Below are 18647 nucleotides of genomic sequence, written 5' to 3' on the forward strand. Positions count from 1 at the left end.
TTATCCTCTAGACCTGGGCTGGGCGAGAGAGCTGTTGAGCTGTGAATGATTAAGTGGGCTGGGCATGCCTGAAGGGCAGCTGTGAGCTCACCGGCACACCTGCACAGCGGTGTGGGGTGCAAACACTTTCTTCCTGGCAGGCTCTGCTCAGGTAGGGATAAACTTGCCTTGCAGCCCAGATGTCTTGGCAGCAAACCTCTCTTCACTGTGGGAGCCCAGGGCTGTGAGTAGCCCAAAGAAGCAACGGGGCATTTGGCCAATGTCCTGAAGGATCCTTCCAGGACCAGGGATGTTGTCAAGCATCCCAGCATGGTGTACACTGTCCATGAACAGGAGGCTAGGGGGGCAGAGCGAGTCCCCCACTGGCAGTGGTCTGCTTTACTTACTCCCCTAATGAGAGGTTGTTTCAGGGATTTCAGCCCTTGGAAAGCCAAGTGTGGCCTGATATCTCAGCCCTGTGCCAGAGGGGAAAATAGACTCCGGTCCTCTACTGCAAAATTTCCTTTCCTTGAGGAGGCACAGTTATCCCAGAGCTCACTGGGCAGACTCTCCTGCAAGGTTCGGGTCAGAAAGACTCCCCAAGCCCCAAGCTCCAGAAACAGGGTATGTGGGAGACCCCCAGCCCCAGGTCTGTCCCACTTTGTTCTCTGCACGGGCAGACCCATCCCTCCACAACGCCTCCTAATTCAGTCTTTTCTGTGGCATTGAACTTTTCCCTTGCTCTTTGGCCTGGCCAGGACCCTGTGGGGTTAAGTAAACCCAGGTGTCCCATGCAATCAATAGCACTCCCCGCGAAGTCCTGAGACTCTGCCTGGCAGTACGTCTCTCTTCAGGGGGAGTTCCTCTGCCGGCTCCCCAGAACCCCAGGTGTGTTCCAGCAAGCCCTCAGTGATTCCACTAGGGAAGAAATGAGTCATCGTATCTGTTGATACAGGCTGAAGGCCACCACAAACACATACCTACAGGAGCTTCTATTCTCATTAGGAACATGTTGAGAGTTGGCCAGTCTGTTAAACCAGTGAACCACCCTGTTCCAAGCAACGGGAATTGCTGGGCTTTCTCTGAGCTTCAGCCCGAACCCTCCTTCAGGGCCTGGAGAATGGAAAAGGAATTCTAAATCTATGGATCGTCCTGCCAGAGAGACTAGAAGGGGCAGGTTTGGGCGACCAGAGAGCAGGCCTAGCAATCTGCTAAAGTTGTCTTAGAAAGCCCCCACGTCCCGCCTTCCAGGAGGACCCCTCTTCAAAGCTTGTCCGGATGGGCTATATGGTACCAGACGGAGGACAAGTGGTCTGGTTGGGTTTTATAAGTGTCTGTCTTAGATCACACCCCGTCTTTTTGGCTGCGGACCTGAGCGGGCTCACATCTCTTCATCCCCAGAAGAGAAGCAGGACTCTCAGGCAGTGCCTCGGCCATTAAGAGCTGTGGGCAGGGCCGGGGGGCACCCCTGGGCTGGGGCTGGAGGAAGGGGTAGGGTGAGGGTGGGTTTGAAACCTTGAGGCTAAGGAGGTACGTCCTCAAGGGGAAAGGAGTGAGGACCCAGCCGTGGCTTAGGAATCCCTAGTCAGGGCCTGCAGCTTGCCACAAGGCAGCCCTGGCTGTGGAAAAATGACTTGGAGCCGCTGGGGACCAGCCGAGAGGTGATTGCTCATCAGAGGCTGTGATGAGAAAGCAGTGGACAGGTAAATCCAGACAGACAGGTCAATGGCCAGAGCTGGCCTTACAGGTCTTGGGCAATGAGGTTTGGTTGCCTCCCTCCCTGAAGGATTCCTGAGATACTCAAAGATGCATTTTACTGAGCTTGTCAATTTAACACTTTCTTGCCTCTCAGAGAACAGACGTGAGTGTCTTGGGGGCCCTGAGACATATGGGTAGACTCTCAGCCCCTGACAGAACAGATCTGGGGACTCCTAGCACGAGTCCTCTTTCTCCAATGGAAGGTCACTGTCAGGGTATGTCCCTCCGCTGCCCACCCACACCAACACACACACATCCTGGGTCTAGTCTCCACTGCCCTTGGGAAGCCCCACCCTCCTAAGACACCAGAACATTTGCTTCTCCCCATTCCTCCTCCTCTCAGGAAGGAGCAGGACTCGGTGGAACAGGAATGCATTCTGGCCAGCCTGAGAGTGGCTGGAGTGTGCCAAGCTCCGATTCAGATGCCAGGAACAAGTCACTGTGGCTGGGAGTATTTGGATGCCTCACTCGGGGAAAAGCATCTCTCTCTGTGAGAACTCTCCCCCAAGCAGGCAGGGCAGCCCCTCCCACAATGCCAGACCCGGATGGCTACAAATAGTGGGGATGCTCCCCTGGGGAACCAGGCCCCAGCACCACTACAGTGTGGGAGAGTCCCACCCCAGCCAGGAATTTCACCGTGGCAGGAAGAGAGAGATTACACAGAGCTTGCCGAGCTTTTCTGCCAGGCATTCTCACAGAGAGAGTTACCAAGGCTTGGCAGGACATGTTAATTAGCTTCTCCAGGCATCGTTTTCCTCAACAGCAAGGGGCAAGTGCAGGGCTGAAGGAGCTGCAGCAGCTGTCCCTGCTGGTCTTCGTGTCAGAGGGGGACAGGGGCAACTGCCTTGTCCTCCCTCAAAAGGTGTGCGAACGTAGAACACGGGCAACATTTGTCCACAGGGACGCACCTCACAGACCAGGCAGGGAGTAGGATTGGTCCAGGTGACGGTGGGACAAGGATTAGGCAAATCCTGTGATCCCAGCCTAGAGCTCCCTCCACGGATCCCCCAGCGCTATATGTGTGCCTTTCATAGAAGACGATGGAATGGACCTATTTAACGGGAGATGGTTTGGCACATGCCCTCTAGGTTTCCCCAGACAGTAGACTCCCCCAGGTTAGGGAGTACACCTGGCTCGCCTTGCCGCACCCTCAGCCCAGCCGCGCACACTGATGGGGCTCAGCAAACAGTTTCGACTTGAACTGACAGAATAAGGTCATCTCCCTTCCCTAGGTCTTTGTGGGAGGCCCTCCCCAGCCCCATGCCAAGTCCCAGGGTCCTGTCCACCTGCTGCTGTCCCTGGCTTCCCGTCCAGAGAGCAGATCTCTTGTCCCCTTTAGCCTGGGCACCCTCTGAGGACAGAGTTCATGACTCTTCATCCCTTGGACTTCCCTTCATTCCTCTCCCCCAGCCCTCAGCCCCAGCAGCCGCATCCCCCTCCAGGAGAGAAAGAAAGCTGCACTGTCCCTGTCTTTGCGGACCTTCTATCCCATGCTTGTTCAGCACAGAGAGTGGGGAGCAATAGTTGGGGCATGAGTCACCTATTCATTGGATGATGGTTAGCTATGGAGCCAGATCCAGCAGAATGGGGGACGGAGCCCAGAGCCAGCCCTCGCAACTCCTCACAAAGCCCTAGCCTCAGGGAGGAATTGAGGGAAGAATTCTCCTACCTCCACCCAAAGCCAGAGGGAACTCTGTGTCCCAGCTTTGATCTCAGATTCTGGATTCTCAGAACTGCAGGGGCAGAGAGGAGTCGGGCCCTTTGCGGATGGGAGAGCAGGATCCACCACCCTTCCTGCATGTAGCCACATCTGGCAGAGGCTGCCTTGTCGATGCAAGTACCACCCTGCCTCTCTAGGACTCTCACATCTGAGAAGAGACCTGGGTAGAAATGCACATGTCCACAAGTAAAGGAACCACTATGTCTTGGCTTTGGAGTGGCTTTGGAGGGGTCCCCTGCTGCCATTATCTGGGTCATGGTGACAAGGGGGCCTTTGGAGTTGACTTCTCTTGTGCAAGGGCTTCACACAAATCGTGGGTCCCAGCAGAGGTACAAAAGCCTGTGCCCACCCCCCCACCCCAGGCCATGTCTTGGTCCTAATCTAGCCCTTGAATTACTGGGATCCCAGACACAAAGCCCAGCTTTCAACGCAGCTTCCCCCACTGGGGCTGGCAGACGCAGCAGGAAAGGCGTCTGGGCTCATTGGAGGAGGCCGTGGGAGCTGGAATGGTAATTTCAAGCTGGCTGGGGTTGACTGGAAGGGTGAGGCCAACATGTAGGGGGCTGTGGGGAGCAGCCTTGGCCCCCACCCCTCAGACTGAGCTGGAGATTGGCACTGGTGGTGCGAGAACCACAGAGCAGAGCTCTCAGCCTCCCTCCAACAGGTCCCTGCAAGTCTGGGGAATGTTCTTTCCTCAGCGGAAGGGTATTTTGCCAAAGGCATAGCAAAGTCTTTGAAAGTCTCCCTCAGTTGATTGAAACTATGGACTGGATATCAACAAATACTTTAATTAGTCAGAGGGACTAAAAAAAGGGGCATACAGCAAAAACCTCTGTGCTTTGCTTTCTCATGGAGGGTGGTTTTATTTTTCTTTTAATAAACACTCATATAGGACTTACCATATACCTGGCCCTGTCCTACAAACTCCACATCTGTGAATCTAAAATTGCAAAGAAGGGCTTTTAACATTTTCTTGGCCTTTTCTTTTTTCCTTACACGTGGGTGTGGGCATGCCTGGTACTCCAGGAACTCGCAGACTTTCTCTATAATGAAGAGGCAGGGACATGATTCATTTATACCAGGCTTCTATCCTTATAGGGTCAGAGGCATGCCGGGAAACTTTTTTACATCCCTAACCTCCCCCATGTTTGTTTTTTTTTTTTCCTTCCTGTACTTTCTCTACCCCCAGCATACTAGTGACTTCTCATCCAGGGATGAGGAGATGAAGGTAGAGACAGGAGCTGCCCTCCTGGAGTATGTGTCTGGTGTACCACTTCCTCATCCTGAGGAGGTAGGGCAAGGTGCGGGGACCGAGGCTTGTTTCCATCTCCCAGGTGGTGAGGTCCAATCACTGGGGCATGATTCAGTGTGGACAATGATGATACGATAGGGAAGAAAAGAAAGAGATGACAGTGCAGAGGCTGGAGATGTTATCCCTCCCAGGGCTGGTTTCTGAAACACACCTGGAGTTTGGACAGTCCCAGAGGCAAATGGTCGCCTTCCCAGCCTAGCTGCACCCTCTGCACGTGCTCTCAGCTCCTGCACATCCCCCAGGTACACAGACCGCTGGCCTCATCCCTCAACCACTGGGGACCACCAGGCACTGTCCAGGGCTCATGGAACCAGGTTAGTTTTTCCAAGAGAGGCACAGCATCAAAAGCACCTGCGAAAAGAAAGAGCACGGGAACACGTGTACCAATCATTTGATCACTTCTTCTTCCAGCACGTGTGTTTTGAGCAGTTGTGGGGTGCCACGCACTGGGCCACAGTCGGGGTACAGCCATGAACAAGACAGGCCCGGGGGGAGATGCAGGGTCTGAGGACAGGTCTGGGTCCTGCCAGGAGCAGGATGATTTACCCACACCACCCTCCTGGTGACAGGGGGTGGTCATGCCAAGGCAGGCTTAGGGAATCCTGTCTGACTTGGTTTCAGGAAAACTCAGCTCCCACAAGCCATTCCAGGCAAGCCTTGGCCATACTTGCTTATGTGAATCTTCTGACTCTGATTCCTACCTTCACTCTCCCCCTGCCCATCCATGCCCAGGTGTCCACCAGGAACTCATTCCCAGAGGAGGAAGCTGAGTTCAGAGAGGGAAGACCTAACCCCAAATCCCCCAGCAAGCTGCTGTCAGAGCCAGGACAAAGCCAGGGCACGTCCCACGTGCTGCCATTGCCCTGCGCTGCCTCGCCTGCACCCTAGCAAAAGCCCACACATGTCTCACTCAAGGATGCGTGTCTCGGCCCCCTTCAGAGAACCACTTCCCCAGGCCAGTGGGGAAGGAGCCCTGTGTGTATGAGGCCACTTATGGGTGATGCAAATTTACTGCTTCCCACCTCACCTCCATCCAGAGCCCTGACAGCTTCTGACGCTGAGCCGGTCTTTCCCGGGCAAGACCAGCCTCAGGGCGAGGCCAGCCTCAGCCAAAGTCAGCACCAGGGCCCTTCCCCAGGGCCCTCGCCTGTGCCAGGCCTCTAGGTCCCAGAGGCTGTGACGCTGACCAAAGATGGGAAGAGGAGTTGTTGATGGAAACCACTTTCTGCCCTGCCCCTCTCCCCACCTCCTACTCCCACTGAGTGAGAATTCACACCTCACTCCGTTTGCCAGGGTTCAGAGCTCTCTGCTGGCTCTAGTCAAATCGTATCCTCTGAAACAGTTCCAAGGGTTCCCCATTTCACTCACCCATCCTTGGGTTCCCATGGCTGTTCAGCTCCCCAGCCAGAGGGATCCATCCACACCCACACCCCAGGGCCTACCTGCTCCCCTGCTTTCATGCTAAGAGGAACAGCCAGCTGAGTGCTGGCTCCGTCTCTGTCTCTCTGTCTCTGTGTTTCTCTATCTCTCTCTCTGTCCTGATGTCCCACAAACATGAAGCAAAGACCCAGATGTTTTCTCAGACAGTCTCTTCCAAATGGGGAGACATGTCTGATGATTGCTAGATGGGGCGCCTCTCTGAAACTCTGAACTTTCCATGATCCCCAAACAGCTCAATATATGGGTTGGGTCAGTGCCCAGGATGTGTTCTGTGGCATGATAAAAGGCAATAACAACAGCCACACTTATAGAGCACTGACTGTGTGCCAGGCATGGCTCTGGATGTATCAATTCATTTAATCCTTACAGCCCCAGGAGATGGGCCTATTATTCATTATCCCTATTTTACAGATGAGAAAACTGAGGCTCAGAGAGGTTAAGTAGATGGCCAGTGACAGGGCCTAGATAGGAATCCAGGTAAGTGTGGCTCCAAGAGCACTTGTCTTCACCATTGTGGATACTCAAGTTGTTGGCCCGTGACCCTGACTTGACCCTGAAGAGGAGGCCTTTAGCTGCAGCTCTGGTCTCCAGCCAACCTGTGAGGGCAGCAAACACAGAGGGCCTTAGATGCCACTCGGCAGTCAGTCTTCTCAGCGTCTTCCAGCAACCCTTAGGGAGAAGAAGCTCGAGCCTTGAGTGGAGATAGGGGAATGGATCCCTGGGGAGACCCTTCCCCTCTCTGAACTGTCAGAACCTGTGGTGAAGCAGCTGGGACCCTGGGGCAAGGTTCCAGTGAATTGGGGTCACTCTATACAATGTTCCTGGGAGTGAAGCTTGGCCTACTGCTGCTCCTCTGCCCACTCCCCTAGCACCAGACACAAAGCAAAGGTTCAGGTGCTTTTGGGGTAGTCTCTTCCAAAGGTCCAGACATGTCTAACAACCTCATGTGTGGACTGGTGCCTTGGTTCAACCTTCAGTTTTTCTTCTATGTCTTGTCTCTCCCATCCTCCAAGGTCCCTATGGCTAAGACTCCCAGACCGGGCCCCACAGAACTTTGCTCTGAATGAGCAGAGGCCATGAACAGGAGAGGATGAAATGGGATGACCCAGCCTGATGTTCATTTGCCATTTGTAATCCTTTGGGATGGGCCGAGCTAGCCAGTGGCCTCACAGGTATTACACCAACTCCTTGCGTGAGGCTGCCCCACTCAGAAAAGAAATGAACCCCATTTCATTCAGACAGGTGGCCTTATTTCTTTGGGTGACACTAGGCCTGATTTCTTCTAGCCTCTTCTTTGAAATGAATGACCATTGGAGGCTTGCTCTGTGCCTGACACTGAGCTGAGACTTAACATACATTGTCATATTTGCTACTCATATTACCGATAGGCAATCAAGCATCATTATCCCCATTTTCTGAACCTCAGAAAGGAAATGTGTCTTATCTAAGGTCACACAGCTAATAAGTGTCACACCTGAGAGTTGAGCCTAGGTCTGGCTGGTCCTAGAGCCCGTGTTCTTAACCAGCACACGACTGGTGGTGTCCAGGGGACCTTGAGGAGCCCAGAACACTCCTGATCTCCAGCAGCAGCCCATACACCAAAGCCTCTTTGAGTAAACATACCACCTAAATGAAAACAGTGTGCTCCCGGGCAAACTAGCTCTGAGACCAAGGTTGCCATACAATTGCCTCTCTCTAACTAGATCACAGCTCCTAAACTCTAAGCCCGACCCGTAAGAAAATTCTGGAGGCACCATTAGAGCCATCAACACCACAATGCCCCAGCAAGATGGAACTTCCCAGCTGTCTGGACCTACAGGCCTGAGTGTTCTCCACTGATCCATCACTTCCCAGGCAGTGTATGAGCCAAGGAGTGAACAAAAGCTCCTTTCACGTTGACCCTCCCCCTGCCCCCACATGCCCCGCTTCCCTCCTCAGCATCCCAGGAGTCCCAACCGGTTCCAGAATTTACCCGAAAGACTTGTCCCACCCATTGGTCTCCTCACCCTCCAGGCCTCCCAGGAAGGGGCAGTCTCACCATTCAGAGCTGGAGAGACACTCAGCAGCTCTCCATGCCTCACAGCCAGAACGTCATGACCTATCCAGCCTCTTGGGCAGCCTCCAGCTGACCTGGGCATCCCCGAGGGCTGGGCCCCCTCACGCTGGCGCCAGCTACGGCCCCCTGCAGGTTGGCACACTGCCCTCAGCAGAGAACCGTAACATGTTATGGTCTGCAAGCCCTCGACAGAACGTGGCTCCATTGTTCTGAGACTGGAAAATGACCTCATGATAACCCTGTGAATGTAGGTTAGCCCCAGTCTCTCTGTGAAGCGCGGTCCTCTTTTTCTCAAGAACATAAAATAGCTTCTTACTGGCCTTAAACTCACCTCCACATTCCTCTGGGACCCCCTACTCACCATCCCTCCTACCATCTATGGTAGGCAGAATCATGGCACCCAAAGATGTCCACGCCCTAATCCCCAGAACCTGTGAGTATGGTATTTTACATGGAAAAGGGAAATTAAGGTGCAGAAGGGATTAAGGCTGTTAGTCAGCTGACCTAAAAATTGGGACACTATCCTAGATTATCTAGGTGGGTCCAATGTAAGCCCAAAGGCCCTTAAATGTGGAGGAAGGAGGCAGGAGGGGGAGGAGGTCAGAGTGACGTCAAGTGAGAACTTGACTGCCATTGCCAACTCTGAGGAAGGGAGGAGAGGGGCTGTGAACCAAGGAATGTGGGTGGCCTCTGGAAGGTGGAAAAGGCAAGCAAACAGATTCTCCTCTAGAACCTCCAGAAGACATGTAACCCTGCCGACACCCTGATTTTAGCCCAGCGACACTCATTTCAGACTCTGGTCTCTAGAACTATGAGATAATAAATTTGTGGCTTTGGTAATTTGTTACAGTAGCAACAGAAAATAAATACACCATGCTATCCAGATTCTGCTTTGACCAAGGAAAGCCACCCTGCATTCTCCACCTGCAGGTTACCCTCCGCCCACTTCAAGTTGTCTTCCTTGCCTTCTCCACCCAGCCCTGCCTGCCCCTCCTGCTCCCTGAATTCTGTTCCTCACAGTTCCCCTCCAAAATCTGCCCACGGCCCAGGCTCACCTGTCACCTCATTTACTCATCCATGCCACAATTTGCACCACCGGGAGCTGGACTGGTTCTATGGGACAAGAGCGGATAGGCTACGCTCAGTCTCTGCTGGGGGTCCTCTGCTTGGATGTTTGTTTTCTGCCCCAGGACCTCTATGCATTTCATCCACTGCGCTCAGCTTGGAGTTCAGTATGGATTGGGTCCCTAAGCCCGCCTTCCTCAGTACTGACCTTCCCTCCAACCTGTCCACATCCCCTTGCCCAGGACTCAGCGGGGCCAGTGCCCGGTGCGGACTGACTGGCACAGGAGCTCACCCGCTGGCTGAGGGCAGGGAGAACTCGGGCTGGAACAGGCCCAGTCTTTGCTTCCTATTTGATGAGAGCGAGCCATCAAGCCATACCTGCTCCGCCCTGGGACCCGGCCTCTTGGAGTGAGCACAGGCTGCTTGGTGAAGATCACCCCACCTTGCCAGGGTCTGTCCTGTCTTTTTAAGAGGATTGGTCTCTCAGCAGCTCAGTGGCTCACTTCCTGGCCAGTTAACTTTGCCCGTTGCTGCCTTTGTCCACCTTGGGTTCTCCCCTCATCACCTGCCAGCTCCTGGTCTTCATGCTGGTGAGGCCAAGAAAGGGAAGATGGCGGTTTGTAGGGAAAGAGTCTCTGCCAGCTGGTACAAAATGTGTCTGCCCTACAAGATGACACCACGATCACCGTCTTCCTGAGGGCGCTGGCCTGACGGATAGATGCTGACATTTCCCAGCGCTCCAGATCCTTGAGTGGGAGGCGGTGGACACTAGCCCCACCCTTTCCCCAGACAGTCCCCAGAGAGATTTCTTCAAATGGCATGGACTCTGTCCACCTGCCCAAAGCCTCACAGCCCTCCTGGTTGGCGAGGACAGAGAGCACCTTTGTGATAGAATTAGGACAGAGGTCTAGTCCTGGAGGAGAACCAGGGTGTGCCCGACAGGTCTATCTCATAACGACCTCAGCTGGGAGCACAAGCTAAAGTAGCTCTGGCTACTCGGGAATTGTGCCCTCCCCTTGACCTACACCCTCGTGAGGATACCCACGGTCTGTGTCCCCCACCATGTCCCTGCAGATAACTGAGCAGCTGGGCTACGGCTCCTCCATGGCTGGGGGCAGCCCCAATGGCAGTGGAAGGAGGAAAGTAGGTGTTGTCTTGGGTTTGCTCCCTGAAGAAAGTGACGCAGGATGCATATCCCAACACCCAAACGTTGGGTTCATGGTACCAAATTGGGCCCCAACTGCTGAGTCAGCTGGGCAGGCACCTTCAAAGGCCTCCAGCACCATCAGTTACCTGCCTTGCTCTGGTACCCAATTCCAGCTGGGCCTCAGGCTGGGTGGCATGTTGGCCACATTCTTCAAGCGGACGCTCTCAGATCCTGGCTGTGGTTGTTTTCCATGGACAGGAATCCTGATGTGTCTGATGCAGGGTCTGCATCCAAAAATCTCCTGAGGGCTGAGGGAGGGAGCCCATTCTATCAGGTGGCAGAGTGTCTCTCTCCCTGTTCTCCTTCATCTGCTCCCAGCAATCAGAACTGGACTTTAACTGGCCTATCAAGCATCTCCCCTCAGGCACCAGGTAACATAGCCAAGGAGCCACCCGGCCCACCCTGTCCTCAGCCTGCCTCTGAGAACCTTAGTTATGTCCCTCCCACCTTCCCTCGTTGGCGGGTCACACTGAACTTGCCGGGAGGGACCAGAGAGGGCGCCCTTTCCCAGCTGCACTGGAGGTCGGTGAGGGGGCTGTCTTCTCCGCCGATCCACCAGCCCATTTCAGACCTGTCTCATTAGAAGAGAGTTCTTCCTCACTGTGAGCTGAAATCAGCCTCCTTCCAGCATCCTGTTCTGCTCTACGGAACTACGCAGGAGATCAATTCCTCTTTCCCTTTGGTGAAATTTTTTTGTACTGGGGGACATTTCGCAGTCACCCTCTTTCTCTGACTTGGAGGACACTGACTCCCAGGGAGAATAATCCGGTTATCTCCCAAGCTGTCTACACTGTGGCAGCCTGCCTGACCCTGCTCTTCTTACCGCCTCAGGATCTGGCTGCAGCCCCCTTAGCTAACCCAGCCCCAGGCTGGGATTTCTGGCCTCTCCAGCCTGTGCCTGTTTGCTCCTCTCTAATATAGATACTACTCCTTAAGTGTTTCCCAAACTATAGTCATTCAAGTGCCACCATCAGGATTTTGCCCACGTCTCCAAACTGATTCTACTGTTAATTTCTTTAATATTTTTTCTTTAAACTGGATTGCCTAATATATTTATTTTATAGGGCAACTTTGTTAACTACTGAGTGACATCTTTTCTAATACACATCAAAATATGCCAAAACTACAAAACGGCCTGAAATGATTTTGTGTGCCACCAGTGCTAGCTGCTAACCGTCTCTTCTTTGGAACAGAAATAGACCCTCCCCTCCGTTTCCTGGCTACCTTTGTCCATTCTCCAGCCATATAGCCAGGTCTTGCTCTCTGCTCCTGGGCCTCAACTCTCGCCAAGCAAGGAGCCCCCTCGGGGGCACTTAGGAGAGATGGGGGCCGGGGTGATAACCTGGGCTGCCTTATATTCTCAGAACATCCAGCTGTGAACCTGGGCCAACAGGTACACCTGACCCAGAGTCAGGGAGGTGGAGAGTCCATTTCTGTAATTATACCACTGAGTGTCTGGAAACCACAAATGAGCACTTAGAAAGGCAAATTACAGTCCTTGGAGGGCAAGAGGGTGAGTGAAGCAAGCAGCAGATTCTGACCAGGCAGTCAAAACAACCGGAGCTGTGGGCAGTTTGGCCCAGGTGTGTTTCACGGAAGAGGGAGGTGGCGGAGGCTCCTGAGTCCATCCCCACCTGAGACAGGTAGAGGGATGCTGAGAAGCACTCCCTCTGGCCTCAGGGAGAAATTCCTAAAAAGCTGCTCACCTCGAGGCATCTGCCGCCTCCCCAGGGCACTAGGTTCACGACCATGACCACACTGGCCACCCCCTAAGGGTGGCCTCATCACGTGGGCATTAGGAGCCTTGCATGGACTTGACCATGTCTGGCGGTCCTGCCCAGTCCACAGTGTTTGCTGGAGCCTTGCCCTTTACCCTCCCAGACCCATATCGTTGGTCCCACACAGAGTCCCCTGCTGCTCTGGAACACCTCTCCCAATACTCCGTCCTGGAGACGGAGCCAGGCCTGGAGCAGATACAAGATGAGGACGGTGAATTTCCTGTCACCCCTCGCCAGCACACTGCACCCCATCAGGGCAGGAGAGAGTGCAGGGGCCACTTCTGGCTGGTGACCCTAACGACATTTCATAGTCTCTCCAGCCCTAAGTTTCTTTATTTATATAAACTAGGGATGCTAATGGAGCTGTTGTTGAGGATTGGATAAGGAAATGTCCTTAAAGAACCTAGCTCATCATCTGGCACACGGGAAACCCTCAAGAGACAATAGCTATTATCATTATTCTTACCTTCTGATGTTCTCTCTGTACTTACTTCTCATCTCCTTGATGGGCTCAGCACCACCCCTACTTCAACCTCTTGGCCTTCGACACCCAGAGCTTGACCTTGGTGCTTAGTTCTGCTCCAGTCAGTGTCCCAAATGTAAGTCCTACGTCCAGGAGCACCTTATACTTGGGCACAAAGGGCTCCTGCCCTGGACCCCACTTTAGCGGGCCCTGCTGTGGCCCCTCCCAGCGACCCTCTCCCCACAAAGCAAGGAGTGTGCAGGGCCACAGGGACAAGTTCATCTGAAGCCACGCTCCCCTTCTAGACCAGCTTAAGTAACTAAGACCTCAGAATTCCCTGCCCCATACCCCCAGCCCACATCCAGGCCTGTGCAGGCCTCCTCCCAGGGCCTTCCTCAGTGCACAGACTGCCTTGCTGGTGGGCACTCCTCCAGGCTGCTTGTGGGCTGTATCTGGAGTTTGGAGATGTAGGCTGGGGTTTACATGGGGTCCTTGCGGTGAGGACAGAGCCAGGGCTAGGAAGGGAAAGGGGCAGGCTGCAGTCAGGAGCTGGGAGGGCTCTCTGCTGCCACAACTCTGACCTGGAACTCTGAGCAGTCCAAGGATACTCCATTTGAGGCTGGCCGGCCAGCCTGTTGGGGACCCAAAGCCTGGACATCTCAGTAGGGTTGAGACCATCTCTGCCAGGTCCTGGGCCACCATGCTTGAGACATTTTGGAAATCAAGTCTTTGACTCAGTGTGTGGAGGGGATGGGGGTTACCTGGGTGCCGGGGGGGTACCTGGGGGGGTACCTGGGGCTCTCAAGAGATCTCCAGATGGCAGGTGTTGCTGACTGTATTCAGCTTGATCCTTCAAGGTCCCTGGGATTGGGACACAGAGGGAAGCTGCTGGGGTCTCCCCCAACAACAGCAGATGCAAAGCCGAGGTGTCCAAATGCCTGGGCCGTCTCTCAGAGGCTACTATAAGCTAATTATTTTATCAGATGTTTTCACTGTTTTTGCTTAGGCATTTTATAATATTCTCCCCATTTTCCATGCCCTTTTCTGAAGATGCCTTTTTGAAATTCCTGGACCCAAGCATCTTTATACAGAGTGAAAGAATTTAGGTTTGTTTTCATCAATGATTATCCTACGCTCAAACATGTGGAAATAAGTAGCTAAGCAGGATAATTATATAAATATGTGAGTTTGGACATGCATGTGTTAATTATGTATATCCTTATGTATATCGAGTCACTTGGAACTGATTTTCCCACCTGCTAGTTGTGTGACCTTGAGCAAGTTAGTTAACCTCTCTAAGCCTCGGTTTCCTCATCTAGTAGCTCTCTGGATAAACTCTAAGAATGCTTCCACCCCTAAAACTCTGGTACTTACCCTCTTTGCTCTTCCATCCTTATTCTGCATTCACACTGGAGCACTCATCTCCTTCCCAAAATGTCCTTTCTGTTCCTGCCCCTCTACTTTTGCCTTCACTGTTTCTGACGCCTAGGATTCCCATATTCTACATCTCTATGCATTGAGAACAGCATTTGTCAAGGCTAGCTCAAGTGCCACTTCATCCAGGGGGCCACCACCCCCAACTCATCCTGCGAGAAGACCCACCTTGAAAGCTGGAAGGGAACCTGGCCATTCACTCAGCCCAACCCTCTGATTTAACAGACAAGGAAACAGAGAAAAATGAGGCAGTGACCTAGAGACAGAGTCAAATGTCTTTTTACCTCTTCACCTCCGGGTCCACAACCCTCAGGGCCACCCTTATAACTTGTACTTATTATTGCTTCTATAGGTCTCTGTGCCTCCCTTAGATCACAAGACCTCTGAGGGCCAGAATCATACTGTATCCATTCTATTCCCTACCTCCACTCCTGCCCTGCACCTGCTCTCCGTATATATATATAAATAATATATATATATAATATCTATATCTATATCTATATATGGCATTAGCTCACATGAATAGGGAGGCTGAGAAGTCCCAAGACCTACAGTTGCCAAGCTGGAGACCCAGGTGAGCCAGTGGTGTAGTTCCAGCCTGTGTTTGAAGGTCTAAGAACTAGGAAAACTAACAATGTAAATTCCAGTCCTAGGGAGAAGACCAATGTCCCAGCTCACATATTCAAGTTGGCAAATTTGCTCCTTACTCAGCACTTTGCTTCTGTTTGGGTCTTCAGCTGATTGGATGAGGCCCACCTACAGTGGGAAGAGCAAACTGCTTCACTCAACCTACAAAAAGGTTCAAATGTAAATCTCATCTAGAAGCATCCCCACAGACACACCTGGAATAATGTTTGACCAAATGTATGAGCACTTTATGGCCCAGACAAACTGACACATAAAAATAACCAATAAATGTCTATTTAGTTTAACAGAGAAAAGTCCCATTTTGATCCCTGCCCAAAACGCATATGTCTCATTTGAAAGCTCCTTTTGTTCTGATCTCTGACTAGTGTTGTGCTGGACCCAGTTCTGCTGGCTTACGATAGCCAATTGATAAATTTTCAAGAATTTTGTGAGCTGGTTTTTAAACATAGCCATAATTCAAATTAAATTATATCAACTTACAATTAATTAAATCAAAAGCAAAGGTAAGAAATGTTTAAAACTGATAACTTCCTATTTTACTGTTCTCTAAGCTCTTGAGGTTATTTACATCTATGGAATCTGTAGGGTGGAAATACTACACAATGATGGGCCCTTGCACATTTCTGCAACTCTGAGATCAGTGACATCGTGTTGGTAGCTTGAAACCACCACTATGGGAGCATCTATACCAAAGGAATCACCAAACACTGCAAATCAGAGCTTAATTTACTGTTTTTCTTTTTGTATTTTTAAAATTGAGATATAAGTGACATATAACATTATATTAGTTTTAGGTGTACAATAAAATGATTATATATACACATACATATATGTGTATACATGTGTATACACATATATGTATATATGTATATATTTTGTTGTTTTGTTGATTGTCTAGAGCTACACTACCTATCACGGTTGCCACTAGCCCCATGTGGCTATTAAGCACTTGAAATGTGGGAGGTCCAAAGTTAGACATGCTATAAATGTAAACTACACATTGGAATTTGAAGACTTAGTATGAAAAAAGCATGTAAAATATATCATTAATCATTCTTATATTGGTTACACGTTGAAATAATAATATTTTGTATATATTGGGTTAAGTATAGTACATTATTAGAATGAATTTCAGCTGTTGTTTTTTTTTTTAGTGTGGCTACTAGAAAATTTTAAATTACATGCCCAGCTTACATTACACTTCTGTTGGACAGCTCTGGTCTAGATTTAATGAAGTGATGGTGAAAATGTTATACAGATTAAACTTAAAAGTGTGTCCTGTCTGTAGCCATTACATTGTGGACAGCAAAAAAAAAAAAAAAAAAAAAGTGACCAAATAATCTTCCAGGATTCATAAGCTGTTACCTGATTCAGCCATGAAGTCACTCACATCACTGAGGAACAAGGGAAGCTCTCACAACCATCTTCACTGTTTCACTTTCGTCTTAATCATTAGCATGAAAATATGAACTAACGTTCCTGTCAGAGTTATACTTGTTTGTCAGTTGTAACCACAGGCTGGTGATAGATGTAAGAACTTAACAAAAATCAATTGAAAGCATTTCGTGAGAATCAGTAAGCTATTACAAAGTTTATAATAAAGAGTATTGAATATTTTATTATTATTTATAACTTCTGTGTTACACACCTTATATATCAGTAAAATGTAAAATTATGTACGTACATATATGCGTGTGTGTATGTGTATTTACATATACATACTTTTTTCAAAGAGCTGATTAAGCTTTAACCAGCACACCACTGTCTCTGACCCTCTTGCACCCAGGCCTTGCCCTCTGTGGTACTGACTGTCCCTCCCGAACCTTCACTTTCCAAATCTGCAGGCTTCAGCGATGTGACTGGCAGCCCCTCCTCCCCCTTCCCCGCCCAGCTTTGTTCCACTCAGGACGTCTTTTTTTCAGCCTATTCTCCTCTTACCCATCCTGGCTCACACCCCAGTTTCCAGACACCAGCCCTGAATAGTCAATCACGGTGCCATGGAGATTCCGTTCCCAGGCTTGGTCTTAGCCTGAGCCCTGCCTGCCCACTCTTGCCCTGAGACTCTGTCAGCTGGAAGTCAGCTTTGGCAGTGACTCCTGGCACACCTGGCCCTCGGGGATGAAAGGTGGCCATTCCCAGCCCCGTCAGACAGGTAGGTCCGCAGCGAGGCAGAGGGGTGAATGAGCGGCAGAGAAGGGAGACTGAGCAGCAGAGTGGCATGGTGCAGGGGTGTGGTGTTCAGAGCTCTTGAGACACGACTCTGCAGGTGTCTCCTTCCCACCATCATCAAAAACAGCGAGTTCAGTCCTGAACACCACACAAGAAGACATTGCACCTCCCAGGCTCTGTCCACCGAGGACCCTGGAGGAAAAGACAGCTCCACCACCGAGACTACTAGTAAATAGGCAAGGGGTCCATGGGGGCAAAGTAGCAATCCTGTTTAAAGTAAACGACAAGCTGAGCAACATATACGTGTCAGGAGCCAGGCAGAGTTTTAGGAGGAGATTCCAGGGGTTTGGTTTCGGGAAAAGTCCAGGGGCAAAAGCTCCATTCTGGTAGGGAGAGACTGAGAAGGAAGCCGTGGGCTCTGAAGAACTGGGCTGGTTCCCTGGCAGAGACAGTTTCAGAAACATGGGCTCAAATACATCAGTCTGGGGGACAAGCCAAAGATGAAGGAGATAAGCACTCTTGCTGCTGGGAAATCAAATCAGGACCGGAGTCCCAGTTAAACTCTAATTACCTGTGTTTCCTAGTTATCATTATCCCTAATAATAATAATAATAACAATAATAATAAAACTAACATTTATTGTGGGCCTGGTATTTTATGTCTCAACTACAACAATGCCAGGAGGTGGTTATTATTACTCCCATTTTTGCAGAAGAGGAAGCAGGCACAGGGTATAAGGCACTTGCTGTGAGGCGCAGCCCTGCAGGGTGGAGTCTGGGACCAGTGCCTGTGCCCCTCCCTGCCCAAAGACATCCCTCTGCAGGATCATCACTGTTGACACTCCTTTCATTCCGTAGCTCATTTTTCTACAGGCTTCCCCTTTATTGTTCCTTTTGATGATTTTCTCAATGGCGTGTAGTTGACAGAGCACTTTTATCCTCATTGTTTGGTTGAGGGCCTAAGATAGGAAAAGGTCGCACAATAAATGCTGAGACAGGGCCCACACTCGAAGCAGTTTTTACTGGTCTGGAGCTAAGGGAGTGCCAGGCAGTAAGTTTCTCAGGTGGCTAGCAATTTAAGCCTTGAGGATTAAACTTATTCTGAGAGCACGTCCTTCCTACTCTTAAATGGTCCTTTTCTTTTATGAAAGGATAAAGGCAGTAGATGGTACAATCTGATTTGAAATCCAGTTGGATCGTGGACTCTGAGCATGGCGCTCTCTCACCACACACCTCTTCCGGGCAGGGGAAATTAATCCAGTGCACTTAGGCTGCTTAGAAAATACGAAGGATCCCCAACCTCCATCATCCCTGACTGTGGAGGAAAGGGTGTCAGAGGAAACGCTGGGCCTAGGCTGACCTGCCAGCTGAGGACATGCAGAGGGAATACCCCGGTCTTTCTGGCTTCAGAGGGTGCGGTGTCCCCACCAACCCTTCTTTTCAAACCTGCCTCATCCTGCATGGGGCCCCTTGCCCTGACGCTCCATTTGCTGACTTGAAGTTGGCGATGGGGGTTGGGCAGGGGAAGTCAAACAGGAATCTTCCCACCATGCATCCATCCCTCAGGCAGTCAAAGCCATGATTCATCCACCTTTTATTTGCTTCGAGGATTTTCTATG

Source organism: Delphinapterus leucas, chromosome 11 (assembly GCF_059928025.1).
Source record: "Delphinapterus leucas isolate spDelLeu-1000000601 "Yukka" chromosome 11, BTC_Dleu_Yukka2, whole genome shotgun sequence".
NCBI classification, from domain to species: Eukaryota; Metazoa; Chordata; class Mammalia; order Artiodactyla; family Monodontidae; genus Delphinapterus; species Delphinapterus leucas.